The following is a 25,064-nucleotide window of genomic DNA, read 5'->3' as shown; positions in this document are numbered from 1 at the left end:
CTGCTAACCAGTATAAGAAACACTAATTTGGCTAAGAGTGTGTCTACTACACTTTAATATGATCTAATGTGGCCTACGCAACTGTAAAAGTTTGAAAGCTATAGTATCACAAACTTTTTGGAGCGATTACAATGCAGGAACCTAACCTACAATGCAATTGATGAGGCTCCAAAAAATAGGGTGAGACTAGTCTGGATGGCCCTGAAGGGCACAAGTCAGCAAAAAGGCTCCTCTATCTAATCCTATATAGTGTTTGCAACCAACCAATGACAATGGATGCGGATGGAAGCACACTAATATAGGAACAAAAATCTGGATAAATTAGCTGCAAAAAAAGGACTATGTATGAGGCAGTGACGCACGCTGAGCGGACTACAGCTAGCGGTGGCTGTAGAACACACTGCAACGTGAGCTGCACTCACACACAGAGAGACCTATCAGACAGCCAAAAACAGTGCAGAGAAATGGGCTATAGCACTGAAAGGCTGCTGAAAGGCTCCGCTGTCCACTCCTTTAGTGTTTGCAACCAACGTATATGGATACGTATGGAAGCACACTATACAGGAGAAAAAAAAAGCAGCAATAAAAGAAAAATGTGTATGAGGCAGAGACACAGGCTGGGCGGCCTACAAGCAGACGTGCCTGCAGGACACACTACACAGCGTGGGTCTGCACTCACACAGCCCTTGCAGACAGCTATTAAAACAGCGCTGCTGGGCTACAAAAATGCTACAGTGGTGGATTATGTAGCCTGGGTAGAGCAATAGATATGTTTGATGATCGCTATTTCTAACTGTCCCTCACAGTCTTCAACAGCAGCCTGTCCCTAACTGAATTCACAGCATAGTGACCAGAAATGGCAGCTGCAGCGGTTTTTATAGTGCATCATGACATCATTTCAGCAGCCAATCACAGCCATGCCAGTAATTAACATGCCTACATGCCTAACAGGATGTGCCCACACTTCTGAGGATCCCCATTGGCTGAATAAAATCGAGCGAGCTCCTAGCATTATGGGAACTTCCGATTCCGGTATTCGATATGAAAAAAGTATCGGAACTAAGTATCAGAATTCCGATACAGCGAATATCGGCCGATACCCGATACTTGCGGTATCGGAATGCTCAACACTAGTGTTGGTACATCACATAAAAAATAAAATAACATTGACGGTTGTGGGTGTAACGTGAAAAAATGTGGAAAAGTTCACAGGGTATGAATACTTTTTCAAGGCACTATAGGATTCTAAATCCTGTAAATGTAGTTTCTTCAGTCTTTATATAAATGTAAAACATTTGCATTAAACTATTTTTCTAAAGAAGGAAAAAATTCCATTTATACTGACTTTAAGGCCGGAGTCACACTAGCGATTAAATCGGATGAATGCAATGCGATGAAAAATCGCATTGCATTCGTCCCAATGTTATTCTATGTTGCTGCTCCCATCATGCGTTTTTTTATCGGATCCGTTCCTCGGACCGAGACAATCGCAGCATGTTCACTGGATATGCGGCAAGACCTCAGGAGGAGCGGGACCAAAATAGTAAGTCAAATAATGTGTACACATAATCAAATCCCCAAATCTAATCTGCTCAATGTAACTCCCAATGTGTGTCATCATTGCTGAGATATCTGGACATATTAACTCCGTCATTTTTATTGTGTGCATATTGACAACATCTAAATTACCACTCCCTGACTGGTGGCACCATGACGAATTTGCCTTAATAAAATTTTAAATATTTAGCTAATTGTTCTGTCACAAAATGCAGTGCTCTCCTTTTTTTTTTGCCCGTATCTTAGCCACTATATAATGTTTATTTTTGGACACAAAAGATCATAGATGTTCGCATTATTACCACAGATTTATCAAAATTTTGTTAGCAATTCTGTTGGTTAGAATGTCCTTTGTAGTAGGCCTCAACCTTTTCCTTATTTTTTGGATTGGTGTGGAGCCAACAGGAATATAAATCATATCATTTGTAAAATGTGTGCCTAAGCATAGGTTAACCCTTGATTCCATAGCCATATGTGTGTTGTAACAAAATACTATGTTTTTGTTAACATTGTAGTGACTGATGTGACAAGGCGTTGGCGCAGCTGCAGGGACACATATAGGAGGGAGAGACAGCTGAGGTCCCGTAGTGGAGTGGCCGGAACCACCAAGAGAAAATACGTATACTTCAACCGCCTACATTTCCTTGCTCCTGTGATGGATCTGAGAACGTAAGTGCATGGTTTAATGTAGTACTATGGATATGCTCTATGCAAAATTTTCATTTTATTTTTTACATTGTAGCACCGAGTCAAACCTCACAGAGAGGGAGACGGGTTCCGACTCTGAGGTGGTGATTGATCCTGAGTCGAATGTTGCTGCAGGGTCCGACCCATCTGCAGGACTTCCAAGAGCCACACCACCACCACCAAGATCACCACCACCACCATCTGTTAGCCAGCCAGCATAGCATGATGACCGGGGCAACAGTAGCAGCCCCACCATGCCACTGGATACCTCTCCTCAGCCTTCGGCCCTACCACGACGAGGCAGGCGCAGGAGAGAAGGAGCACCTTTGGGAGCAAGGATGCAGGTGGACCGAGGTGTATTGGACTACTTGTCCACAGCTGCTCATGACAATGGGGAGGAGGCTTATGGGCAAAGTCTGGCACAGTATTTGAGGGCAATTCCCCGTGGGTACAGACTGCGTACGAGAGGGGCTCTCCAAATCGTTTTGGATGCCAGCACACCACCCAATAATCCCCGCAGTGTGTTTCAGTTTCTTGAAAGGTGGCAGCTTTCAGATGAGAATCAAATTGATAGGCTGGTTGGACTTGATGTGACAAGTCAACCATGCTTGGAATGTGTTCCACCTCCTCCTCCTCCACGGGTGCCAACACCTCCGCCTCAGCCTGCACACATCCCCAATGTGGCTCCACAGGTCCAATATATGGGCCAGGGCACACATGGCCAGTATGGCCACTTTAACGTACCCAATGTTGGTGGGTGGCCACAACATGGGTATGTTAGACCTGGACATATTGGGGGATATGGGCAATTAGGGCAGCCCTACCAGGACTACCCACACCAATATCACAATTACTCCTACCCAAACTCACAAATTGATACTGGCAGGATGCAACAGATGGCACAGCCAGCTGCCAGCGCACAGGGGGACAGAGATGTGGCCCAGCAACCAAGGCCAAATGTCCAAACAGGCCCCCCACCTTCACCACCCCCAACCTACCATGACTTGTAGGTTTTCGTTTTTGCCTTGATGTAATGTTTTTGTGTTTTATACATGATGTTTCATTTTTGGGTTGGACTGTTAAATACTAATGTGATGATAACATTAGGCAATTGTCACGCGGGGCTTAGGTCAACTAAGGCAGAAATACCCGGGGCCCCTGTGATGTCCCTTTAACTAGGGGAAACCCTGTCTGACCCTCAACCCAGGGTTTTTGCTGATGGTGCAAATGCCTGAGCCTCCACCCTTTCCTTATCTCCTGCTCAGCCCTAAGCTTAACCCTCCACCCTCCACCCAGTGAGGAGACAAACCACCAAAGCCCCAAACAATAAAGACAGACAGGGAGAACTTAAACTGCACCGCGCCGCATACACACAGGACTATACAGTAATGTGAACAGGGCACAACAAAACACAAATATGGGAAGGCGAGAAGGTAACAATGGATCATACGACACCAGATATGAATCTCTCTCTCTCTCCAACACCTCCACTCCAGACCGGAACCACTTGGTATGACACACAAGCTATAATCGGCGACGCCCATAGGCCAGCACGACTATTTAAAGACCGTGGGCGTGACCAAACATCCAACCTGATCTTCAGCTAGATTAACCCCCGATAGCCTGAGAAACTCAAGCCGGCGCCACTGAGGCTATAGTGGACGGAGGTGGAACTACCTCTGCCTGCCGGACGCTGTGGTGTGAATAGCGTCCGACATGACAGTACCCCGTCTTCTACGAGGGACCCCAGGGCCCTCAAGACTCATAGGACCCGGCTTGTCCGGATGACGACAGTGAAAAGAACTGACCAGCCGATCTGCATGTATGTCCGAGGCTGGTACCCAAGACCTCTCCTCCGGACCATACCCCCGCCAGTGTACCAAATACTGAAGAGTACGGCGCACTACTCGAGAGTCCACTACCTTGGAGACCTCAAACTCTAAATCGCCATCCACCATGACTGGAGGTGGCATCGGCGTCGTGTCCACAGAGCCTACCACCTTTTTCAATAAAGCCCTGTGAAACACGTTGTGTATCTTGTATACTGCAGGGAGTTCCAACCGATAAGCAACTGGGTTAATGATGGCAGCAATCTTAAAAGGCCCAATAAACCTTGGACCCAATTTTAAAGATGGAATTTTGAGTTTTATATTTTTAGTCGCTAACCACACCCATTCACCCACACACACGTCCGGACCTGGCACGCGTCTACTGTCAGCCACCCGCTTGTACCTCGCACTCATGCTCAACAATCGCTGTTTCACCCTCCTCCAGACCGATGATAATTGAGCTCCTAGCTGGTCCTCCTCCGGGACGCCCCCCGAGTCACCCTGACGTAAGGTACAAAATTGAGGATGTTGACCGTAAACACAAAAGAACGGAGACTCTCCCGATGACTCTTGACGGTGATTATTTAACGCGAACTCGGCCAGAGGAAGGAAAGTAGACCACTCCTATTGGTTGTCGGACACAAAGCATCGTAAATACTGCTCCAGATTTTGGTTCATGCGCTCAGTTTGACCATTTGACTGTGGATGAAACGCCGATGAATGTGACAACTTGATCCCCAAACGTGAGCAAAAAGCTTTCCAAAACCTCGCAACAAATTGAGTTCCCCTATCAGATACTATGTCCGACGGAACTCCGTGGAGTCTGACCACCTCCTGCACAAACACCTGAGCCAACGTCTTCGCATTGGGCAAGGAGGGCAATGAGACAAAATGCGCCATCTTTGGAAATCGGTCAACCACCACCAGGATGACCGTGTTCCCCGCCGAGACTGGCAAGTCAGTGATAAAATCCATGGAGATTTCTGTCCATGGCCTATTAGGTACCCCCAGAGGCTGTAGCGTGCCAGCAGGACGGGCTCGGGGCGACTTGGCCCTGGCGCACGTGATGCAAGCTGCCACGTACGAGACCACGTCCTGCCGGATTTTGGGCCACCAGAAACGACGCGATACCAGCTCCAAGGTGCCCTTAACCCCTGGATGACCAGCCAGTACTGAGTCGTGATGTTCCCTCAACACCTTAAGACGAAGATGAAGGGGTACAAATGATTTGCTGGCGGGAAGTCCTGGCGGTACCTCCTCTTGGGCCTCGGCAATCTCCGCCTCTACCTCAGTCGTGAGAGCCGAAACCACTACACCTTCCTGGAGGATGGGTACCGGCTCTTCCCGAGGTTCTACCCCCGGGAAACATCTAGACAAGGCATCCGCCTTGGTGTTTTTAGCCCCGGGACGGTAAGTCACCAGAAAATTGAAACGTGTAAAGAACAATGCCCAGCGAGCCTGCTTAGGAGACAGACGCTTGGCCGACTCCAGATAGAGCAGGTTCTTATGGTCGGTGATGACTGTGACCTGGTGAGCCGCCCCCTCCAAGAAGTGTCGCCATTCCTCAAAAGCCAATTTGATGGCCAACAACTCCCTGTTGCCGATATCATAATTCCGTTCGGCCGGCGACAGCTTCTTGGAGAAGTAGGCGCATGGATGCATATCGCTCAAAGATGAGCCCTGTGACATTACTGCCCCCACTCCCACCTCAGACGCATCAACCTCCACCACAAAAGGTTTAGACACGTCCGGTTGCACCAGAATGGGGGCTGAAGCAAAACTGTTCTTCAGACGCTCAAATGCACGTATCGCCACCTCAGACCAGCTAGTCAGATCGGTACCTTTTTTTGTCATGTCCGTGAGCGGTTTGGCTATAGTAGAAAAGTGTTTTGTAAATTTCCTATAATAATTAGCAAACCCAAGGAACCGCTGGAGCGTTTTCAGATTATCAGGCCTTTCCCATTGTAGCACCGCTTGCACCTTAGCGGTGTCCATTTTAAACCCTGCGGCGGACACAATATATCCCAAAAAAGGCAACTCCTGAACAAAAAATAAGCATTTTTCCAGCTTAGCATAGAGCTTATTCTCACGGAGCAACTGTAACACCTGCCTGACATGCTCTAAATGAATGTCCCGGTCGCTCGAATAAATGAGGATATCATCCAGGTATACAATCACAAATTTCCCCAGGACATGAGCAAACACGTCATTAATAAAATGTTGGAAAACAGCAGGCGCGGTTGTCAACCCAAATGGCATAACCAGGCTCTCAAAATGACCCTCAGGAGTGTTAAAGGCCGTCGTCCTCTCATCCCCCTGACGGACCCTTATGAGGTTATACGCCCCCCTGAGGTCAAGCTTGGAAAACCACTTTGCCCCCGCCACCTGGTTGACCAAATCAGGGATCAAAGGCATCGGGTATGGATCACGGATCGTAATCTGGTTTTACTCCCGGAAATCCAGACACGGCCGTAACCCCCCATCTTTCTTCTTAATGAAGAAAAACCCCGCTGCTACAGGCGAGGACGAAGGCCAGATGTGTCCTTTGCTCAGACTCTCCGCGATGTAGTCTTTCAGAGCTTGTCTCTCTGGACCAGAAATATTAAACATCCTGGCCTTAGGTAATTTGGCCTCGGGTTTTAACCTAATCGCACAGTCATAGGCTCTATGTGGAGGCAGTTCTGAGCAACCCTTCACAGAGAAAACATCCGCGAAATCCTGCAAAGCCTCCGGAAGGCTGGGAGTCACGGCGGACACACATGTGGCCAAGCAATTGTCCTGGCAAAAACCACTCCATTGGACTATGTCCTGAGTTTTCCAATCAATCACTGGGTTGTGCCTGGACAACCATGGAAAACCCAAGACCATTTGTGCTGGGAGATTACGGAGGACCCTACATGTAACCCACTCTGAATGTAGGACCCCAATGTGGAGTTTCACCTCAGCCACAAACTCCGTAATCTCCCCCTGAGGGAGGGGAGCGGCATTAATGGTAACCACCTGAATAGGATGAGGGAGTTTTTCGATCTTAAACCCGGCAGTGCGTGCAAACTCCTCATCTATGAGATTGGTGGCGGAACCGCTATCCACAAACACTGATATTGGTAGCTCTCTGCCCGCGATAATAACCTTGGCAGGGAGCATACATTGAGATACCATCATGGAGGATATGCATACGCTCAGTTGGGTCTCCTCCATACCCACTGAGCTTAGTAGTTTTCTGCCGGTGTGACCTTCTTCGGTAGCACAGGACAAGCGTTAACATAATGATTCCTTTTACCACAGTAAAAACATGCTCCGGGCTTCGTGAACCCAGGGACGCGACGTTTAACCTGTGACACCCCCGTAATTTGCATAGGTTCAGTGGGCTCACTTGCAGCAACCACACTTGCACCCCTGCTTTCCCCCAGGGGTAGCGTCTCCTGTGCCCCCTGATGCAAATGGCGATCGATACGTATAACCAAACTCATGGCTGACTCCAACGATGCAAGAGTCTCATACATCAGGAGGGCCTGTTTAACTCTTCCTGAAACCCCGTGAATAAACTGACTCCGCAGCGCTGGGTCGTTCCACTGTGTGTCTACTGCCCAACGGCGAAATTCGGAGCAATAGTCTTCCGCCATACGTTCCCCCTGACGGAGGGCGCGGATTTTAGGTTCTGCTAGAGCTAATCTGTCGGGATCATCATAAATGAGCCCGAGTGCAGAAAAAACATTATCGACAGAATGAAATGTAGCAGAGTCAGCTGGTAAGGAAAATGCCCATGCTTGGGGGTCCCCACTCAGTAATGATAACACCAGGCCCACCCGCTGAGCCTCATTACCTGAGGAGACCGGGCGCATGCGGAAGTATAACTTGCAGGCCTCCCGAAATATGCCAAATTTGCTGCGTTCCCCTGAGAATCGTTCTGGCAGCGGGATCTTCGGCTCTGCACCGACACCTGCAGATGCCGTTTGCACCTTCGCTACTACCAGGCCCTGCTGCTGAACTGCCCCTTTCAACTCGGAGACCTGTAAGGACAGCGCCGCCAACTGGCGGGTTATGGAATCCATGGGATCCATGGACTCCTGAAATATGTGGGCCGATTATAATGTCACGCAGGGCTTAGGTCAACTAAGGCAGAAATACCCGGGGCCCCTGTGATGTCCCTTTAACTAGGGGAAACCCTGTCTGACCCTCAACCCAGGGTTTTTGCTGATGGTGCAAATGCCTGAGCCTCCACCCTTTCCTTATCTCCTGCTCAGCCCTAAGCTTAACCCTCCACCCTCCACCCAGTGAGGAGACAAACCACCAAAGCCCCAAACAATAAAGACAGACAGGGAGAACTTAAACTGCACCGCGCCGCATACACACAGGACTATACAGTAATGTGAACAGGGCACAACAAAACACAAATATGGGAAGGCGAGAAGGTAACAATGGATCATACGACACCAGATATGAATCTCTCTCTCTCTCCAACACCTCCACTCCAGACCGGAACCACTTGGTATGACACACAAGTTATAATCGGCGACGCCCATAGGCCAGCACGACTATTTAAAGACCGTGGGCGTGACCAACATCCAACCTGATCTTCAGCTAGATTAACCCCCGATAGCCTGAGAAACTCAAGCCGGCGCCACTGAGGCTATAGTGGACGGAGGTGGAACTACCTCTGCCTGCCGGACGCTGTGGTGTGAATAGCGTCCGACATGACAGCAATATGCCATTACTATGGTTATTAGGTATGGCAATATTAAAAAAAAAAACAAGTAAAAAACTTGTTAACATTCACAATGTGTGTCTGTTCATGTTCGTACATGTTCTGTAATGTGGTAGATATATATAGTTAAAAGTACTGTTTAAAAAACAAAAAACAAAAGGACAAGCAAAAAATCTTTATGAGAACACAACACAACAAAAGCACTACATAGATAAGGCATCATCTTGCCAGGGAGTAGCACCCTGAGGTGTTAGAAAATAAGTTGTAAACACATCACGTACTTTGAGTCCAGAAATTGGACGACGGGGTGGGTTTACATGTGTCGTTGGCCTAGACACATTAGCAGACTCCACTTCAGCATCATCAGGTGAGGGGCAGTCATGAATTCTTGTGACGTTATGTAGGACAACACAGGCTTTAATAACTTCATTGACATTAGTTTCACTCAGCTGAATTGCGGACTGTAGGACCCTCCATTTGGCCGTAAGAATACCAAAGGCACACTCCACCAGTCGCCAAGCACGTGATAGGCGAAAGTTAAATATTCTACGCCGGTGGTCAAGGGTTCGTCGTGGATATGGCCTCATGACATGTCTACTCAATTGAAACGCCTCATCTGCTACAATAACATAAGGCACCGGTTCCAGATTTTAGTTGGGAAGCTGACGTGGTGGTAGGTCAAGCTCATTATTACTCAACCACCGACCCATAATGGAAGAATTGAAGACTCTTGAGTCTCCAGTTCTTCCATAGGCCCCAATATCTACAATTATAAATCTGTAGTGAGTGTCAACCAAAGCCAACAATACTACAGAAAAATATTGTTTATAATTATAGAATTGGGACCCTGAGTTCGGCGGCTTACGCACACGGATGTGCTTCCCATCTAGGGCTCGAATACATTGTGGAAACTGGCACATGTCCTCAAATCCACGGGAGATACGCAACCAGTCAGGCATTTTGGCTCCAGCATTACCACATGATGGAGTCTGGTCCAGATTTGGGAGCATGTAGACCGTACTATGGCAGAGATTGTTGATTTCCCAATTAAAAATTCTAAATGCAGACCAGCATATGAAAGGCCAGTTGAAAGGAAGCTAAAAGAAAAAAAAAAACAAAAACATGAGGACACAGCACAACAAACTACAGATACAGTTTAAAACACATTTAAAGTCGAGGAATTCTAAAGTAGGCATGATGAACATTAAATTACATGCCATGGCTCGGTTCCGTAAGCCACAAGCATATAAATGTTTTTGAGAAATGTGGTGGCAATAATTTAAGAAAATAGGGCAATAAGAAATAAGGTTCAAGGTCTGTTAAATAAATATGCAGCTTCACACATCATCAACATATTGGTTTCAGACATACCGTAAGGTGAGGAGTAGACGCTCCTCTGCAGAAATAGCGTTGCGCATCCTCGTGTCCTGAAACGTGATCCCAGGGCGCACAATCTCCAGCAAAATATCAAAGGTAGCAAGGCTCATCCGACAATATTGATAGAACTTCTCCGGATGGCTACGCAGAGATGTATAGAGACGGTGGAAATGGCCTTTAGATATCTTTCTGAGCAAAAGTGGATGGACCCACATTCGTCTACGCCTCCTCGGATCCACAATCACAGGGTATTGCTCCCCAAATCGTCGGGATATAACCCAATAGAAAAGAACACGCTCAGTGGTGTTAAAAGTGAGCCTGTCTGTCATGTTTAACACAAAGCAGAGAGAACAAAATCCAAGCACTGACTGTATGTCAAAGGTAGCAGGCTCACACCTGTTGGAGATCCCATAAATATAGGGCTGGATGATTTTTTAAATGAGTTTCAGGCCTAAAAACCGTTATTTGTCAATTTTGGAATGGTCTGAAAAAAAATCGCCTGACGGATGTCAAACCGATGGTTACATGTGATTAAAATTGGATGAATGAGGAAAAATCGCATCAAAAACGGATCACTGGTCAAGAAACATTTGTGCGATTTCGGACCGTTAAAATCGGCCCAATTTTTTATTCGTTGTGTGTGACTCCAGCCTAATAGGTAACTTCTACAGTTAATCAATGGCTGCCTCTAAAAGAAGAGTCATAGAACATATGACAAGATAATGGGGTCTTCTTTCTTCTACACGAGTTATTTGAATATTTTTCAGAGCAGAGTTGTCCTTAACTTTTCTTAACTTTTTTTGTTTGGGACAATTTAAGTTGAGATATGAGAAGGATGTTGTATTAAAGAAATCAGGGAGGGACACAATGTAGGCTTTTATTATATAAGTTTGTTTTATTACATTTTTATCGTAATGGTAATTTGGAGCTCACCTTGTCATAACTCCAGTGTCAGCATATACTGCACAACAGCAATTAAAATGTATTATGGAGGAATATCCAGCACATTAGATGGGAGCTCACCTTGTCACAAAGCTGGTGTCAGCAAGTGCTAAAAACGCTGGTCTTAATTGCAGTAGAGTATGTGTACACTCAGGCGTGGTGTTAGGTCTTGGCTGTTGGTATTGTTTATTTGGTTTGCCTATGGGAACCTAAATCAAGTAAAAATGAATATATTACCAGTGTATTGCTACTGATTATAACAGTATTCAGCACTTTATTCGAAAATAAAACAAGACATGCACGCAAGATATCAACTTGTAGATTACAGTAGAAAGAAGTAGGACACAGGTAGCTGTCCTTTTTGACTGCTTTTATCATGAAGACATAGTTTTAGGCTATGTGCCCACGTAGCGTTTAAAACCTGACACCTGAAATCGGACTCCTTCCCAGAAAACGCGCGCTTTTTCCCGCGCAATTTTTGCACGATTTTTTTGCGGCTATTATCGTGTTTTTCCCACGATTTTTGCGTGCGGAATTCAAGCACTTTCCAAGCGATTTGAAGCATCGCTTGGAATGTGATTGACAGGTTGGTCACACTCGTCAAACATAGTGTTTAAGTGATTAAGCTCCCCTTCAGTGATGTTGGAGAGTGAGGTTATGGGGTTTGGGCATTGGTCTGGTATACAAAGGGGTTGTGGTGGTTGAGTGATGAATACTTGCCTTGTTTGGTAAATCTTGTTTTTGAAGTGTGTGGCAAAGTCCTCGACAGAGATGAGGGAGGTTGGAGGAGGCAGTGGTGGGCGGAGGAGGGAGTTAAAAGTTTTGAATAACTGTTTTGGGTTGCAAGATAGGGAAGATACGAGGGTTGTGAAGTAGGCCTGTTTAGCAGAGGTGAGGGCAGATTTGAGTATGAGTTTTTTAAGCGTTTTCGCGCCGAAAAACGCCTAAAAAACGCAACGTGGGCACACAGCCTCAATGTTGAAAGAAAACACAAATCCATTGAGCTCAACTTATACAACTTGACATGCTGATCCAGAGGAAGACAAAAACCCCACGAGTAAGATGCTAATTGCCCCATATTAGGGGAAAAAAATCCTTCCCGACTTTATATACAGTACGGCAATCAGACTGGTTCCCTGGATCAATGCTTCATCACAGAAGTGTAACTTCCTTAACCTATAATATTGTATTTTTCAAGAAGGTATCCAGGCCCTCCTTGAACTTGTTTATTAAATTGACCATCACGGCTTATATAGGAAGGAATCGCCACCTTTCACGATGATTAAACATTCTTTTCTTTAGAAGTAGAAAATGCCACTTGTCATCATTGTAGGACTAAGTGTTAAAAGCTCATTAGAAAAATTTCTGTACTGTTCCCTCATATATATGTACATTGTAATAAGATCGCCCCTAAGCCATCATTTTTCTAAACTGAATAACCCCAAGTTTGATCACCTGTCTTGCAGTTCACCCATTCCCTTAATATCCTTGGTTGTTCTTCTCTGCATCCACTCTAGTTCAGCTATGTCCTTTTTATTCACTAGAGCCCAAAATTGTAGCCAGTATCTAAGTGTGACCGCTCCATTGACTTGTATAGAGGCAAAACTATGTTCTTGTCATGAGCATTTATGCCTCTTTTAATGCATCCCATGAATTTAATAATGACGTATTTTTCAATGACTGTTTTACACAGTGTTTTAGAACTTAGTACATAATTAAAGATTTTGTTATCTTGGTACAAGTGCTTGGGCTTACAGCTTATATATCTACTTTAATCTCCAATTGTCACTTCTCAACCCAAGCCTCCAACTTCCCTAAATTCCTCTGTAATATTAAATTATCTTCTTTTGTATGAATTACCTTTCAAAGCGTAGTATCAGCTGAAAGAAATGAAATTCTAGTCTGTATACCCTCTACAAGGTAAATAATAGATAAATTAAAATGAAGAGGACCCATTACTGACCCCTGTGAAACTTTACTGTTAAATGTAACCAAATTAGAATGTGTTCCATTAATTATCTATCACTGAGCCAGTTGTTAACCCAATTACTCACATTTTTATTATTCCCAGCTGCCTTGGGCTTTCAGTCATAGGAGTGCAGGTGTCCGTCAGTACCAGGGTGTGGTTACAGCTGCTGTTCACAATGCCCTGAGCAGTGACTGAAGCCACTCCTATGACTGAAAGGCCAAGGTTGCAGGGAGGAATAAAAGGCTCATTTCCTCCTGGCAACGGGACTCTTAATCATTGAATATATAATTATTTTTTATACAAAATTAAATGTTGTGTTTTAACAGTTTTCTATTTATTAATTTTTTCTGTAGCTACAAAGTGTGTCCACGTCCATTTGCTGATCTGTAAGTGTTTGAACATGAAACTTACACACCTAAAATATGGCAGCCTCTGTATATAGGAGACTGCGGTTGGCATCAAACCGCATCTCCTACACTGTGAGTGTCTCCACCTGTGACCTCAGAATGCCCCTTGGGCTGTCCAGGTCACAGCTGTGAGTGGAGCCAAGCACCATTTTGTTGTAGCCTGCAGCTGCGCTGTGAGCTACAATTTCCCTGTCACTGCTCTCAGTGTCCCTGTGAGCTATGACAGGGGATGCCAGTATGAGATGCGTGGAAATGTGACAAGTGGTGAGTTCAGTGGTGGAATGGTGGAGACTTGTTCCAATAGTGAGAACAGTGCAGTAGCCTGACAGTAGTACTATTTCAGGCTGCCGACTACCATCTCTGTCATTGCAGTGTTCAAAGCACAACAGAGTAATCATAGATCTGCTGTACTCTGGCACTGAATGAGCTCTGCTATGTTAGTGTAAACCTTATTCTGACATGCCTGAGTTACAGATATCTGAATGATGCTTACACTGTCATTGCAGAACTGTGTATCTAATCCCATCATGTGTGATACAGCCTGCAATGCTGTATACCTAATACCATAATGTAAAATAGATCCCGCAGTGATGCATATCCAGCTCTAGTGTCTAATACACTGCTGTGTCTAATTCCAAGGTGTGAATTAATAATTTATAATAATAAATAAATAATACAAAAGGAGTGGGGTCCCCGTAATTTTCCTAACCAGCCAAGGGAAAACCAACAGCTGGGGGCTGATGTTGATATTCTGGGAAGAGGCCAATAGCCATAAAGGTTCCCAGCATATTAATATAAGATCACAGCTGTTTGCTTATCCTTTACTTGTAATTATATGGGGGATCCGCAAAAAAAGACGAGGTCCCCCTATATTTACTAACCAGCAAAGGCTAAACAGACAGCTGTGAGTTGATATTATTACGCTGGGAACTTTTATGGCTATTTTTCTTTCCCAGAACATTAACACCAGTCCCCAACTATCAACTGTTCCACAGTTGGTTAGGAGCACCACGGGGGACCCCACACTGTTTTTTTTAACATAATTATTTAAAACGTGCTGACTACAAGTCTCATCAGCGTCGCCTTGTCTCGTTAATCGCAGGGAGATCAGGTGATGATAAGAGTTGCATTCAGTACCTGGCACTTGGAACAGCACTAACTGTACTGCTGTTTTCAGGAATCGGTACGTGTCACACTGATGTCACATGGATGTATTGCAGACCAAAACCAGACAAGTCAACATTTTTTGTACACGGACACATGGTCCGTGGAGATACAGTGACATATTTGCAGACCCATACATTTGAATGGGTCTACGTGTGTGTCTCTGGTACATGTGGAAATTGTTACCACACGTACTGGGGACACTGACGTGTGAAGAGGCCTTACTCAAAGTGTGAACAATATGGCTCCCACAAAAGTTGATTTCCTTTACAACACACGACAAGTGATATTTGTGAAATTACAATGCGGAAAAGGAGACAGACATAATTTAAGAGGTAGAAAGAGTAGAAGATGGCGATGCTCTACTTTCTTCTGTAGTCATCTGGTTTCCATCAATAAAATGATTTGTTCTCCCTGAAGAAAACTATTTCACTAGGACAGTGTGATAAGAGCCAAACCCTCTGCAAACTGGTGAAAAGAGTATGCATACCATAAAGGCATCCTGTGCGGCTACTATATGGCCTTTGAAGATAGATGGCCCAATGCTGACTGATCTTATCTTTTTTCCTATTGAGTAGTAAATAGTTTTGCAAGATTTTCTCGACAAAAGACTCAAATAATTTTTTATGTGCTTCACTGATTGGAGGGGAGTTTTTACGTTATGCTCCATTTCTAGCAGCTGGGGACTGGACTATAAAAGGGGAAGAGGTTGCAGTTACACTCGGACTCTGTTCTCTCTTTTTTATACCAGGATAGTAGTGTAAGAAAAGCAATGTAATGGGCAACCGTCACAGATATTGTAACAGAGCCCAGGAGCTCCAAAACATGTCACTGCTGGAATCTGGGAGATGTGCAATGCAAAGAAAATGATTCTCTGCCGCAAGCTTTTTTTTTTTGGTCCCTGGGTGGATGCTGGGTATGCTGTTTATGCCGCCAGCATCCTTCCTAATACTAGAGGTCTGTCATGTGATTTATCTGATCTCTCATGATAATCTTCTAGCCTGAGATTTACTGAAGCCAAAGAAATGTGCACTCATCATTTGCAGATTTGGAATAACCCCGGCTTTACGAAGAAACTGGTAAAAAAATAAAAATAAAATAAAAAAAGTTCTGCATTGCAATCATTAGGGAGTCCTATTCTGCAATAGACTTCTGTTTCATTTTGTCAGTTGCCTAGCACTGGAAATCCTTTATCTTGGGTGGAAATAGAATGTTTATTACAGTACACATGATCCTGGGTAGCCCCAACTATTGCTTGTCTTTGCTGCCTGACTGCAAGTAAGAACTCTCTATGTATAACACGCCCCATACAGAAAAGAAAGCTAATGTTTCTGGCGACCCAGATGCAGCAGAGCTGATGTGTTACGTGTTACATAGGACTGCAGGAACAACTCCTGTATTATCGTAACTCTATGGCGATGATTTTTTTTTTTTACGCTGTATAGTTTAGAAAAAACTCAAGCAATTGGTGTGGAAACGGTGCAGAAAATGTGCAACAAAAACCCATCAGACATTCATTGTGGGAAAGTAGCCTAGTCATCACCATGCCATAACACTGCAACACTATAGAGTTAAATGACAAATTCAGCTCAGCCATTCTGGCTTTGGGCTGGCACAGTGTTCCACCCTGGGGACCTTTGTATTCTAGCATCAGTAACAGTTACTTAAGTATTCTGCAGAGAGGAAACCCTATAGAGACAATGCAAGAGAAACCACAAGTGTAAATATTTCCTATAGCAATGATACAATGTGTCTGTCTGTGATGCAGGGACTATCCCACTACCTTCCAGGTACTCAGTAACAAAACATGGTCTATTCCAGCTGTCATTGTTATGCTTTATGAATGACGTTTTCTGCCTAACAACAGGCCAGGATTGGCGGAGAGAAGAGGACTTCAGGGAGGGAATGTAGGAAGGGACAAGGAGAGATGCAGAAATAAGTGCAGCTCAGAAAATTGTTTAAATGTTTCCTCGCTTCCAGCTGCTTCTCAACACAGTAGCAGCTCTAGACAGGCAGCCATGTATATGCCCATGTTCAAACTCTGGCCTGCTTCTATGGGAACATCATCTGACACCCTGCCTCATTCCATATAGTAACAGAAATAATGAAAAAAAAAAAGCACATGCATTTTTATTGGTCCCCGCATCACAAGTGCATTTTTCATAGGGAGCATGAGCTATATAGATCTTGCTGACATTAGGGAAGCATCTGTTTACAAACATGCATTCCATAATATGCAAGATTCCTTTATTGTTAGGACTCTACCTTGCAAATCTTTACATCTGTACAGGATGCTGCCCCCCCACACACCCCCTGTTTTTGTGATATTGGTAGATGCCTGCACTGCATATAGCAATGGAAAATGCAATGTCATATTTGGCAGAGCTACAGCAATTACTGGGTGACACAGATATGTGTATCGGGAGAGGGTAGCAGAGCTGGTTTTGTTACTTAGCTATTTGGGGCTGCATCACTTGTGCATTATGATCACTTTGTAAGTGTGTCGGCAGAAAATTATATATATAGTGCATCACATTTCTGGGATTTTCAACAGGTTCATTTCATTACTTGGTAAAGTAATCTGGTCCTATGTTTAATATGACATAATAAGGGTGGGTGCAGATGGCCATATATTCTCTCAATAGGGCCGATTATGTAAATGACACTGATTAAATTCCGATCAGAGTGTCTGCATAGTGTGATCTGATTCTCTCGGATGAGGAGAAGATGGAGAAAAAAAAGTTTCTCCGTCCCCTCCAGCGTGTGGAAATCAGACTGCACTCAGATGTCATCCGAGTGCAGTCTGCTGATTTCCATTGACTGTCACGGCTGAGTGCGATCCGAATATCAGATCAAAGTTGGGCATGCAGCAATTTTTTTTTTTTCCTCCTGACATGTCGGATAGACTATCACTGGTGCTAGTGCTTTGTCAGATCACACTTGGACTGAAAATACGGTCATGAGCACGAACCTTTATTCTAAACTGTTCTTTGCACATTTAAGAGTGCAAGCTACTTCCATATCTCATCTGTTTCTATATCCAGAATGAGAACTGTGATTAAAAAAAAAAAAAAAAGTTTGAGACATTGAGTCATTTCTGCCCTTTTGTAAAAATTCATTAGAACTGCATTTTTCTCCAAATATCCTGCATTGGAATTATGGTATATCCTGAGGATGAAGATGACGATCACATAGGAATCCATTTATATATTACCGTCTAAAGCTCCTAATGAGCAGATCTCACATTAATAACCCTGCCTATACCCAGGCAGCGGTGCTGAGTCAGGCTTCACAGAGCTGACGATGCGAGTTCAGCTCTGCCCCATTATTAATTATCATATGTATATATATACACAGTATATATATATATATGTCATTTTTTGCATTTATTGAAGTTGATTTGTAAAGTGCTGCGATATAGGTTGGCGCTATAGAAATAAAATGATTATTAAGTAGTCGATAGACCATTGGATGAAAGTCACTATCAGGAAGACACTATGCTTTATGGATATGTTGCACCCCAAATACATATCATAAATAGGAGGAAACCCCAAACTTCAGTGTTTTGCACCTTTAAAAACTTTCAGACTGGCTGCAAAATCATTAGGGCTGTTGAGGGAACCTTCGCCTTTTCCTAGTTGCTTTCCAAGTGACTGCATTTACTAGGCATGCTCAGCAGTAGCTTCATGCAGTGCTGGATTACAATTCTGTAGCTGCTGCACACCAAGTAGACAGGATGCAAGCATGGGGGGACTCACAAGGTAAGTCCTTGTCTTTTTTTCCCTTTAGTGTCTTTCCCTAAATGCAACCTCATTTCCTTGCTGCATTGGATGCACGAGAAGAAAACGTTTATGTCTTCAAAGTCATTGGAAGCCTGTGAAATGTAGAGCAGCAGAATCCACAGCAAAAAAAAAAAAAAAAAAGCCAGTCAGCAGCTGCCTGTGATGAACTGAAGCTAAGTTTCTCTCTGGATTTTAGGCATGTTTCTTCTATTCCTGCAGGATCTGTGACATGTCTGGTAAGAAATCCAATGTCACCCACGCTGTGGTCCTATAGCCTGCTCTCCGCATCTTGTTTTAGGCTCAGTTGTGTGTCCATGTGTGTGCCTCTGGAGATAACCTTCAGTCCTACAGGAGCGAGTGACTATTGCTGAGATTCAGATCATGTCCTGTTATCATCCTGATCCTGGCAGGTATTTCTTTTTTCTGTGGCTTTTGCAGGTACTTTTGCCTTCCGTGTATCCTGCACTATGCTTTGGACACTTAATTGTGGCATTTTGTGCATCTTCTTCACTAGAGGTGGGGTTCTGCCTCAGACATATCAGACATTTTTTAGCGGCAAACTACTGTCCAGCTAGGATAGATCCAGTAATGTCACAGAGACGCGGCTGATCCTCTCTAGGCACTGATATAGCTGAGTGGTTCTGATTTACAGCAGAAGTGTATGATGTTGAAGAATGTCTGTCATGTTAATATTGACCAATTGCTGCATCGTCTACTTTAGTTGCAGGGCGTGCGACGCATCTCCCAGGATCTATCAGTTGTAGTATCTTCTAGTAACAGTCTGGGTTACAACGTATCAAGGTTACACAGCAGTTACATCGATGACCCTGTTCTGTGGTCAGGTGCACAGCAAAAAGCGAAAATCTATCTACAATTCATCTATCAGTCCAATCATCTATCAGTCAATTCATCTATCCGTCCATTCATCTGTCCAACCAACCATCCAACCAACCACTTGACCAAAATCTGTGTTCTTGCCAAACTAAGTGCATCCGAAAGTAATTTTCAGCTAGCAGTTCTATGTTTTCAGACATTTTTCAAGCAGATCAGACCCGTTTCATGGTCATTTGCAGAGTCAAATCCATGTAATTTCTATACAATTTATACAATCTGTCTCTGTCTGTCCATCCATCCATCCAAACATGGAATCAACCAACCATCCAATAGTCCGTGTCCATGCTCAAAAAAAAAGCTATCTAGCTGCAGATAGAAGGTTCGTCTGCAGGTCAGTAGTGTTAAAATCCTGCGTGGTTGAGTTATTGGAGCAGCAGCTTCAGGGAGAAAATGAACTTATGTCTTCCCTGTAGCGGCTCGCTTTCAGTCATAGACGAGGTGTAGCGAGCCTTTACAGTATACCGAAGCTGCGGTCACGTCTTCATCACTGCTATTGAACCAGGATGTCACCAGGGGATAGCGGTAAGCAAAGCTGTGGCAAGGGTACACAGTGCCGCCCCATGGTGACCTCCTGTTTCGGGTGGAGGATAGAAGCTGAGCGAAAGTCACTGCAGGACCTTCCTCTTTGATGTCCCATTTGAGACTCTGCTAGGGCCGAATGATTGATGTTTATAAGGGGCTTTATTATAGGTATCAGACGGCTCCTTTAAATATTTCATAATGTAACTGCAAAATTATGGATTGTGATTAATCCATATAGAATGTTTATCATATAATTTGTACGAACCAACTCAAATGTCCACCCATTTGTATATCTAACCAATAATCCAAATAATCAAATATGCAACCAATGAACCAAGAAAGTAACTAACCAAACAACCATGCGACCAGATAACCAACCGCCTAAAAAAATATGGCATTAATGAATCAGGCACCCTGTAGCCCAGTGGCTGTAAGCTCGCCAAACTAAGTCATTCTAAAACAGTTGGTAGCAGTGTGATAAGTCTATAGTGTTTCCCATATAATATGAATAAAATCAATTCATTTCTGTGTTTATCTGTCCAACTAATCATCCAATCAATGAAACAATCAACCAATCATTCTTTCATTCAGTCAACCAACCATACAATAGCCCAAGGACTGGAATGTAAATCCACTGTGACATGAAATTTCAAAGTAAGTACACCTGCCTCCTCAGTTCTAAACAGATCTATTTCATGTATTCAGTTTGTATTGTGAAGTTTGATGACCGATCCCAGTAATACTTGAAAGTTATACTTTAAAGGGAATCTGTCAGCAGGTTTATGCAATTTAGTCTTTAGAGTAGCATAATGTAGGGGCAAATAACCTAATTCATGGGATGCTTCACTTGCTCAGCAGCTTGCTGTAATTTCAATGCAATTAGTGTTTTATCAGCAGGAGATTATCATTACTGGACTAGAGGTTGCATGCCAGGCAGTCAGGCTAATCTTTGTAACCCCGCACCCATCGTTGATTGACAGCTTGCTAACAATGTTCAGTGAAGCTGCCGATCAGTGGTGTGGGCGGGGTTATACAGGGCTCAGCATTCATAGCACTGCTACATCTACAACAGACAAAACAGGGATTTTATCAAAACTGTATCAAGCAGCCCAGCAAGTGATACATGTCTGGAATCAGGCAGTCTGCTCTTACTTCATCCTGTTCTCAGATTCCATAGCAAAAAAATCTGCTGATAGATTCCTTTTAAAGTAAACTTTAAATAATTTTTTTTCTACCCTTTGCCCAGTTTATAATGAACATAGGGTGAATAGTTGTGTAACAATGTTACCAATCGCTTTATTCCTGATTTTTCCATTCTGTTCCGTTCATTCGGTTGTACCATATGACCCGACCAGAAGTCATTCTCGTGAGTGTCTAAGAGACCGACCTCCAGGACACACTGAGGGTGTTGTGTAAAGGGATCTGTTCAACCTACCCATGTCATTACTGTCCAACAACTCATCCAACCAACCAACCATCCATCCTAAAGCTCTGTTCTTGTTTAAAGGGGTGGTCCGGGACCTTAACATTGGTGGTCGATCATCAGGATAGGTCTTCAATGTCTGAACACCTGGCACCCCCACCGATCAGCTATTCCCAGTATCGGCGATTCCTGGACTTGTGGCGCTGCACAGCACAGCTTTGTCGTTGGAATAATGGCCGTTTTCAGGTACATCAACATCCACCCCCTAATAATTTGAACAGGTGGCGGATGTGCAGTACCTGGCCACGGCCACTATACCGTCGACGGAGCTGTGCTGTTTAGTTCCGCAACTGAGCAGTACCGGCCGACCTCGGGAACAGCTGATCGGCGGCAGTGCCAGGTGTCGCATCCCCCACAGATCCTACATGGATGACCTATCTTAAGGAAAGGCCATCAATGTTAAAATCCCGGACAACGTCTTTAAGTAAGCACTTCTTACACAATCTCATAATTAACTCTCAATCTATAATTCCTAACATTTCTGAGCAGGCTGCCTTTTTTAGCATTCTGTAATACATTGAAAACTGATTTATCATTGAGGAGCATCTGCCACTGTTTTTATATAAAAATGAATGTTATAGTCTTCATTTCCTCTCTATGCAGTATGCGGTTATAGGATAGCATACATTTTGCCTGTCCCATTGCAGCAGTCATCAGGAGGACCTTCACTATGAATGGCGGAGTGTTCTCTGAACATGTCTACAGAATGAAGTTAGTAGACTTCAGAGAAGGAGCTTTGACCAAAAAAAGGCAACATAAGGTCAATCAACAATGTCCCGGTTGATGGATGGACAATGATAGACCTACTAATGAGTAATAATCAGTGAGTGTTGTTTCATATATTGCTTCAGTAGAGAAGATACAGGAAGAAAATAAGCAAAAACTGATGCTCTAGTCTCAAAGATAATCATTTGGACAGGGCTGTGGGCGTTTAAGCTCGAGCTGCATGAGATACCTACCCAAAGAAGCCAAACAGTTGACCGCACATTCATTGACACATTTGCAGGTTTCTTCTGCTTCTCGGATGCTTTTCTCATAGTGTGTATTCTCCAATATGGGTTCAATAGTTGCATTTCTTTTTAGATGATTTTACCTGAAAAATTCTGAGAAATATTGCAGTAAATCTGCCCGCAGTGTGTAGAGGACGCAGTAACGTGTGCACTTTTTATATGGCAGAGGAGCTGACTGGGAGTCTCCTTCCCAAACATTGACAGTATGCTGCTCCCATAAAGAAGGGAAAGAAGAATCGGTGTTTGCGAATACAAAGCGCAGACCCCTCTTCCTCTACTAAAAACACGATCTCGGTAATTATAGCCTTGGGCTTTTAGAATGTTTTGAGTTGTCACATCTGACTATTGCAGCAAATTGCAGGGGTTTTTTTTTTATCTAGCTCAGATAATCTCGAAGGGACCTCTTGTCACCTAACTGCACCAATTTCACTTATTAAGCAGCAGGTTGCGAGGAGACCTTCGCACTACACTGGATTCAGTCAGCAATTGCCGCTTTGAATTGTATCTTACTTGTATTGCAAATTTCAGAATTTGATTTTTCTTTTCTAAACTTTATTTTCACTACTGGGGAGATTTTGATATGACGGCATCATGTGCGATCATGTAAGACCTACAGGAGTTTCCATCTATAAAGTGAGAGGCACAACTCTTCGGCCCACCCAGAAGTAGGAACCCTTATAATACTATAAAAGAGAGGTTGTTCAAGGAGACTTTAAATTTAGAATTGCCATGATCTCCATATCAAGCCCACTGATGCTAAGCAATTAACATAAACACTGTATTTACCCTGTAAAGCCACTTTGCTGTGGTTCTAACATGACTTGAATTATATGTACACCACATTCAGCTACTTCTACATTTTCAGGGCTAGATAAAGGTTGATGGGAGCAGCGATGTGGGTGATGGTGGCCACCTAGATTTTCAAAATGGCAGAGATCTCAGAGCATTGCACCTCTACAAGTCAACCCTGTATATAGCCAGCATTACAGCTCTCATATCTTTCATTAAAGGGGTGGTCCGAAGTCCAAATTAGTTTTAATCCTAAATCCTTATCTATTTAGTGCCATAATCAAAACTGTTTTCTAATATACTTTATGTGTCACGGGTTTACTGCGACAGAGAGGGGCCAGAATACCACAGGGTCTGATTTCACGTACTCCTGCACTGATTAGAAGCACGTCTCCTTCTTATTAAACGGTGCAGGTTTATGTTAGGAGTGCAGGAGTTAAACTGTTCAGCTTAGAGTCTCTGAAGCCTCCCTGCTTGTAAGATCTCAGCTGTTCAGTACAGGCCACTCACCTCTGCTATATATACTCACCTCTGGCAATCTGGATTGCCAGTTGCCAGTGTTAAGTCTTGTACTGCCTGGTGTGGAGTGGAGGAGTTAGTTGTTGGTAGAGGCATTTGGAGTATTGTTCTGTGACTGTTGCTTGGACTTTTTGGCTGTTTGCAAATCATCTTCTTTTCCTATTTGGTTTGCATTCCTAATCTTCCCAGTGTTTCCCTCTGTTGTCTGTGAGTGCATATTTGAATGGTATTTTCCCTTTATCCTTGTACGTCTTTCCTTGTTTGTCTGGTTTGTGGATATTCATACACTATTACTCCCCACTTCCCTGGGTGGGAAAGGGGGTCAGATATAGGGCTGATTCAGGAGTTCAGCAAAGTACGTGGCCCTGGTGTCTTCACCATCAGAAGTAATCAGGGGAGCAGGGATAGCTAGGAAGGAGCCCCTGGCCTTGGGTAATCAGACAACAGAGTCATGACACTATTCAATCAATTCTAACTACACTATCTAACTTATTTTTATTTTTTCACTTCCTTTTTGATGACGCTTCATTTGAAAACCCCCAGTTAATTCTGGGATACTCAAACTTTAATTGCCATTTCTCAGCCCAAGTCCCCAGTTTACATATATTTTTTATATCATTAAATTATCCTCTTCTGTGTTGATTACCATGCAGAGTTTACTATCATCTGCAAATATTGAAATTCTACTCTACATGACCTCTACAAGGTCATTAATAAATATGTTAAAAAGAAGTAGGTCCAAAACTGGTCTTTGTGGTACTCAACGGTTAACTGTAACCGAATCCATGTGTGTTCTATTAATTATGTTATTAGTTATATTAATTATTGTGATTTACTGAGATAAAGACATTGGGGTTCTCATTGGCTGTAAGCCAATAATCATCAACATTAACAGAAATAAACACTTGAAATAGATCACTCTGTGTGTAATGACTCTATATAATAGATGAGTTTCACTTTTTGTATTGAAGAATTGAAATAAGTTAACTTTTTGATGATATTCTAATTTTGTGAGAAGCACCTGTATTACACAGCAACCTATGGTCAGATTTCCATCTTTCTGCCCTACACCAAATACAAACAATGAATATTTGTAACATAAATACAGCTGTACTAACCCTTAACTTGTGAGTAGAGTTGAGCGATACCGTCTGATACTTCAAAGTATCGGATCGGAATGGATCGGCTGATCTTTAAAAAAAGTATCGGTATCGCCGATTCCGATACCGGAAGTCCCATTCAAGTCTATGGGACTTCCGGTATCGGAATAAGAAAAACCCTGTTTTTGCCTTGTACAGCCTCTCTGGGGTCTGTACGGGCCTTTCGGGGGGCTGTGCCGGCCTGCCAGGGGGTCTGTGCAGGCTCCGGTGGTCTGTGCCGGCCTGCCGGGGGGCTGTGCAGGCTCCGGTGGGCTGTGCCGGCCTGCCG

The 25,064-nt window shown here is 43.9% G+C and overlaps 2 protein-coding genes across 2 annotated transcripts in view; both read left to right on the top strand.

Moving 5' to 3' along the window:
• Nucleotides 1-25,064, top strand: part of LOC141095881 (uncharacterized) — a 51,387-nt gene that overhangs the window by 21,878 nt on the left and 4,445 nt on the right. The window lies entirely within an intron of this gene.
• JCAD (junctional cadherin 5 associated) overlaps nucleotides 18,280-25,064 on the top strand; it is a 145,019-nt gene continuing 138,234 nt past the window's right edge. Inside the window, exon 1 of the mRNA XM_073581711.1 lies at nucleotides 18,280-18,398. The gene's annotated coding sequence lies outside the window, so the exon portion shown is untranslated. The remainder of the gene's footprint in view (nucleotides 18,399-25,064) is intronic.

The sequence above is a fragment of the Dendrobates tinctorius genome, unplaced genomic scaffold, assembly GCF_039654945.1.
Source record: "Dendrobates tinctorius isolate UK_male_01 unplaced genomic scaffold, ASM3965494v1 ptg000070l, whole genome shotgun sequence".
In the NCBI taxonomy this organism is placed as follows: Eukaryota; Metazoa; Chordata; class Amphibia; order Anura; family Dendrobatidae; genus Dendrobates; species Dendrobates tinctorius.
The sequence above is the reverse complement of the archived record's forward strand: the minus strand, read 5'-3'. Positions and strand labels throughout refer to the sequence as shown.